Source organism: Octopus bimaculoides, chromosome 20 (assembly GCF_001194135.2).
Source record: "Octopus bimaculoides isolate UCB-OBI-ISO-001 chromosome 20, ASM119413v2, whole genome shotgun sequence".
Classification (NCBI taxonomy): Eukaryota; Metazoa; Mollusca; class Cephalopoda; order Octopoda; family Octopodidae; genus Octopus; species Octopus bimaculoides.
In genome coordinates, this window is record NC_069000.1 from 20,123,348 (window position 1) to 20,130,006 (window position 6,659).

General features: G+C 37.5%; 1 long non-coding RNA gene across 15 annotated transcripts in view; it reads left to right on the forward strand.

The window, feature by feature from the left end:
* The window catches only part of LOC106871257 (uncharacterized), a 413,124-nt gene that overhangs the window by 300,556 nt on the left and 105,909 nt on the right, over positions 1 to 6,659 (forward strand). For 2 of the 15 annotated variants that reach the window (XR_008266334.1, XR_008266344.1), the window contains one exon: positions 3,855 to 6,593. The exons of the other annotated variants lie outside the window; for them this stretch is intronic. This is a non-coding gene — a long non-coding RNA (uncharacterized LOC106871257). Of the gene's footprint in view, positions 1 to 3,854; positions 6,594 to 6,659 lie in introns of those variants that run through there. 15 annotated transcript variants of the gene reach the window in all.

Genomic DNA, 6,659 nt, shown 5'->3' on the forward strand with positions numbered 1-6,659 from the left:
AGAGAGAGAGAGAGAGAGAGAAAGAGAGAGAGAGAGAGAGATCATATATATATATATATATGTATACATGAGAGTGTGTGTGTATGTGTGTACAGAGGGAGAGAGAGAGAGAGAGAGGGAGAGTGCATGAGTTAGGGGAGTGGAGTGTAACAGAAACAGAGTAATATGCAAACAGAGAAGAATTGAAGACGTATGCATATGCATCTCTCTCTCTCTCTCTCTCTCTCTACACACACACGCACACACACTCTCTCTCTCTCTCTCACTCTCACACACATACACACATATTCAGCAATATCAGTACTAAATAGTGTTAAGGCATAAGAGAACTTAATGTTAGTTAAAATATGTTTGTGACACATTTCATCTTCTAAAGGTAAATTCACTACGATTACCAGGAAAAAAAAAATTCTCTTATGATAAAAGGTGTAAAAACGCCATATCTGTCCACGGCAACTGCAGCGAATTTGCCTTTAGCAGTTGAAATATGTCACAAACATACTTAAACCAACCAAAACTTAGCTTATGCTTATTTTAAGTAACCTGGAGTTCGCTTATATAATAATAGTAATAACAGTAGTAACATGAGTAATTCTAAGAAAATAATTACTAACGGTAGTGGCGGTTATAATATTAATAATGTTAAAAGATGTAATTTCAGAAATAAAAGTGCTTCTCTCCGTGAAGAATATTTTATATAAATGCTCGATCTGGACTGAAGGAAACGAATACAGATACGTAGGTGCAACAGCAGCCTTTTTCAAAAATCGTTGGCATGCTTATGTTGCGTCATTTCGTGATATAAACAAGAGATGTAATACTTATTTGGCTAACCTTATCTGGCATTTGCCAGGAAGAGAGATTCAATAAAACACTTTCTGGTTTGTGGCGAGATCTGTATATCTGTATGACAGGAATTCTAAGTTATTTAATCTTTGTTTAGAAGAGTTATTTTGATTTTATTATCTAAGGATTAATAAACACTCTGACCTTATTATAAGGTGCCACCATAAGTTTAGAAAAACTTTCAATATAAGATATTAGAGAATTATTATTCCAGTTACCGTCTGGAACCCACTTTGGAAAGATTATCGCCTGAAACCCATTTTGGGAAAACTTCTTAATGGACCTGCACAGCGATATATATATCAGGAATGCATATATGTGATAAGAAAGTATTTCTTTGAAATAATACGATCTTTTAAAAGTTGTGTGTATTCATGAGAGTGTCCGCTGGGGGGGGGGGATACCAGTATATCTACGTTTATTTATTTATGACAGAATATTCTGTGTTTGAAAATTTGACTGAGTCAATTAGACTGAATGTAAGAAGGTAGAATTTTTCAATTTTTCATCTCTGTGTATAAAAGAATAGTCATTGTCATTTAATGTCTGCGTGTATAGAAATTTTGGAATTTTTGTTTTTTTCCATTTTGGTAAATAAGAGACGCGATATAAAGCGTTAGTAGCATCTATGTCATCATTATCTGTCTGTGTCTGTGCATGTAAATATGCGGGTGCGTGTGATCTTTAATATTCTCTGATGAACGACCCCATGACCCCTGCAAATCCAATATCTGACTGTCTCTTATAATGTAGCTGACAAAGAGATTTTCCGGTGATAACACTACAAATATATATCTGCAATTCCCCATCTGTATAGCTGATAGAATAACTATACCCCAAAGCGTTTAAACAAAACTTTTGAAGAACATTATAATAAAATAGCTCTTGAGATAGAAACTGTTAACGAGTCTATACTTTATTATACTGTTTAAAAACAAATATATTCCGTTTTCGTTCCTGATTTTTATTTTTTTCTATTCCTTTAATTTCGATTTACTCGTGTCTTGACTGGTTAATTCAAGCCTGAGTTTCTTTTGGTTTTTTCTGTTCGTGATATGCAATACAACAGTAACCACGTAAACACGCCCAACTCGATATACATATAATTTACATTATATATATTATTGATCATTAAAATATAAACCGCAAATTGTTTTATACACAATTCTGAAGAGTTGAATTTCGATGCGTGCCAATGACAACACAAGAATCAATAGCTGCATAAGTTATTGCATAATATAGCAATATTCATGAGATTGGATTCAGTTGAAACGATTGTAAATTGATGTAATAAAAAGACTTGTTTATAATTGTAAAAGCTGTAGATATTTGTGGACTCCCAAGCATGTATTTTCTAAAACAAACAATCACCGCATTACTATTGTCTACCTGAGAACCTGGAGGCGCGGTTGAGCTTCATAGAATAAACCCGTGCTTACACCCAAATGAAATTATCTATCTATCTATCTATCTATCTATCTATCTATCTATCTATCTATATATCTATCTATCTGTCTGCCTGTCTGTCTGTCTGTCTGTCTGTCTCTTTTTCTGCCATGCAAGGGTAATAATACCCATTTTTTCCTGCTCTTGTAATGGTGATACTGCGTTCGAAATATCACTATTTTGTTTGTATCATACGATGCACATTCGACGCTTCTAAAGCACAAATGAAAGTTTGTTCATATACACACGTGGTTATACACACACACACACACACACGCACATATATATATATATATATATATATACACATACATAGTCAGTGCATATACAGGAACCGATCCTAGGAGAAGAAACAAAATGATGTCTTAGTGATAATGATTTATAATCGGACCATCTATAAATCATACAGAATCATACGTTGCTTTTATCTGTTTTTCACATCGATGGCTGCGGTCGCGTATTCTCAATCTGCAAAACGAGTGCAGCCTACTGCACATTTTCGATGCTTTCATATCAGCCAAACTGGCTCGCAGCATTCCTCTAACCGAACGATTCTTCCTTTTCTTTCTGTGCCTAGACGTCACCCATATGTGACATAAAAACTAATCACCAGACTTTCATTGACTCAATGAAGTTAGACCACGAAAACATCCTTCAGAGGAATCGCAACAATTTTGTATATTTTGCTAACAAAATATCCCCAGTCATAGGAGTGGCTGCGTGGTAAGTATAAGAGTAAAGAGAGAGAGAGAGAGAGAGAGAGAGAGAGTCATATTCAGAAAGCCATTGTGAACCTCAGCTTCTCTAGTCTTGGACAACGTCATAGAAATGTTAGGTGTCAAGATTTTGAGTGATATTTCTGACCATCCTAGATTGCTAACCTTGTTCTTGGAGCAAGAATGTATCTAAACCTTATTATTTGTCGACCATCTGCAAAGCTTCTGTAAGAACTGCTTTTCATACTAAACTACATCCAAAAGAAAGGTCTTCTACCGATTAACAACATGCTACAATCTCAGGCCTACAGAAATTAGGTGCTCTTTCCGAGTTCTCTCGCTGAGTGAGTATGCTATATACCCTAAAAAGCAGTCCTTTTCTTTTTTAATTCTGCAGTTGTGTAAGCCATTCTGGTTATCGGAGTTGTCAAGACCATGAAGTGTTCTTACGTTATATGTTCCAAAAATTAAGTTCTTACATCCAGGATTAGTTTTCTTCGAGGGGTTGTTTGTGTTTGCTCGCGACTACATAGGCACATAGGACAACTAACGAAAGAAGTATGCATGTTATCAAGTGAGGCTAGCTTGCGAGTGACAGATATGCACACACACACACACACACACACACACACACACACACACACACACACACACACACACACACACACACACACACACATGCGCTGACCCCCGCCTGAAAATCACACAAAGAGTATGTTGTGTCTGTTTCTTTATATGTTTCCGCGTTCACTGCGATTCTCTTTAAAATGAATAGATATGTATACTTTCACATATATGAGTATGTTTTTCTCTATGATGCGTTTTTGATTTTTTTACTCGTTTCAGTGATTAGACTGCGGCCATACTGGGGCACCGCCTTGAATTTTAGCCGAATGAATCGACCCCAGTACTTATTTTTTAAAGCCGGATACTTATTCTATCGGTTTCATTTGCCGAACCACTACAATACGAGGGCGTAAATACGCCAACATCAGTTGTCAAACGATAGTGGAGGAAAACACAAACACGAAGACGCGCGCGAGTGTGTATACGACACGCTTCTTTCAGTTTCCGTCTTCCAAATTCACTCTCAAGGCTTTGGTCAGCCCGAGGCTATAGTAGCAGACACATGCACCGACAGTCAAGCAGTTGGACTGAACCCGGAACCATGTGCTTGAGAAGGAAGCATCATGACATAACCACATCTGTGCTTACAATTCAAAATATTTTCCAACCTTCTTTAAGAATATTAACTTTTTCCAGAACATATTCGGTGCATGATGAAAGGTCCCCCCGCCTCACGAACAGTTCTGTAAAGTCTAGACGCTTTGAAATTCACAAATTTTCCAAACAAAATATATGGTTGCACATCTCTGCTTACCAACTCACAAGAGAGCTTCTATGATTTAAACTTTCGATAATTTCTAGACCTCAACAATACTCGCTTACTTTCTCCAGACATTTGCAAAATTTGTCAAAGTCACTTCTGATGAAAACCGTCGAAGTGTTTAACATGTCTTCAATAAAATCTCCATGTTTCTCTGCTCTACAACAAAATAGGCACAATACCTGTTTTGAACTAAATATTTGTTGTTGTCCATATTTCGTTGCAATTTACTTGACAACTGTTCATCTATCTGCTTTTTGACCATTAAGATTTATCTGTCTGTTTCATATACGGTCGTTAAATATTTACAGAAAAATGTTTTCCGTAGCTTTAAGATATACTATTATATTAGGAGACACACGGGAGTTTCTAGAGCTGTGCTCATAAATAATAACCATTTTATCAAGATTTATTATGAAGCCTAATACGTTACACGTCGTTTTATCGGTATGAGTTTCAAGATCTTTTCCATTATGCCCGTCGATATTACTTTTGGCAGTCTGGCAGCAAAACTGGCAGAATCGTAAGCACGCCGGGCGAAATGCTTAGTGGCGTTTCGCCTGTCTCTTTATGTTCTGAGTTCAAGTTGTACCGAGGCCGATTTTGCATTTCATCTTTTTCGTGTCAATAAAATAAGTACCATTTAAGCACTGCAGTCGATGTAATCATCTTACCCCGACCCCGAAATTGCTGGCCTTGTGCCAAAATTTGAAAACGATATTACAGTCAACTACACACGAGAAGCCTCCTCTCAGAAATACAAATAAGGATGATCTATAAATAGGCTGTCTGAGATTGAATTGTTTACCAGTTGTGCGGTAACATACATAAATATTTTCACAACGATCGCAGAAAGCGACTGAATCATTTATGAAATATCTATTAAACAGAGTAGGGTCTGTTATATTACCCATCCCTGCTCCGCCACTGACTAAAAAATGCATCCCACGCCATTTAAAAACATGATCTTATATTATCATGAAGAAGCTGATAATATTTGGGAATTTACGAGGACAAAACCGGTCTTCTAAGAATTGTATATAAAATGTCATAGTGAATTGAATCAGAGGCTTTAGTGAGTCAACCGAACTAATTATAGAAATAATGCAATTCAATTATTGATGACAAGCGAAATACGTCATTGGTTTTTCGTCCAATATGAATACCTGATTTAGACACTGGAAGAAAGGGTATATCACTGAGTTGGACGAATCAGTCAAGAAAATTTCTGGTCAAGATTTCCCCCATATAACTAAGGTGATAAGCGACACGTAATTTTCTGTATATGTCTTTACTATCTTTATTATTTTGTACAAAACGTTTGTTAAGGTAGCGTTCATATCTTGAAGAACTGTACGATTTGCTCGCAAGTTTCAGTTTGTGCGTATGTATGCACAAGCACTCAGTTCTGAGTGCACTGCACAATATAGCGGAAACAGCTGTAAGCTAATGAAGCTCATTGCATAATTAGCTATGTCGTTGCCATATGGGTGTGTGTGTGTGTGTGTGTGTGTGTGTGTGTTTTCTATCGGTTTCAACTCCAAGGCATGGACATGCTGCGGAACCGCCGTTTCGCTACACTGTTATTATTGAGAGCCTTTTCTGATATGTGACATTTGGTCAACAAGGGAGTTTGATGTCGCTGCCCTCATTAGCACCTCCTGCCACGTGGTAGTTTCATCTGGGACTCTCAAAAGGAACAGATCCTGTTTTGTTTTCAAACCACCTACATCCACCTTCAGTAGGTCCGTCAAGCTCTTTGGGAGAATAATAAAAAAAACTGTGGGCGCTTGGGACCCAGGCTGTTGCGATATTTGGCACTGTGCAGTGGTGACTCGTTCTGGTAGTTCTGTAGCTTTCAATGTCAAAATAAGGCACAATCCCTTCCAGGATCTTCCAGATATATATTAATGCATATCTCACCCGCCTTCTCGCCAGGGAGTAGAGTCTTAGCTGTTTCTACCTTTCTCAGTAGCTTATTGTTGTGCCCTCGTTTGCGTTTCTTGCTGCGAGGTAGGCTCATCTGGAACTCCTGACAGGAGGAGGTCCAGTTTTATGTTTGAAGATGATTACATTCACCCCATGTGGGTCTCTCAGGCTTTGTGGAGGATACTGAAGAGAGTTGTGGGCCCTTAAAACCCAAGTTGTTGCAGTCCTGTATCCTGATGGCAATGTTGGAATTTTGGTACTATGCAGAGGCGCCCTGTTCTTCTGTCTGTATACTTGTCAAAGATATAAATATAAACGTATATATATATATATAT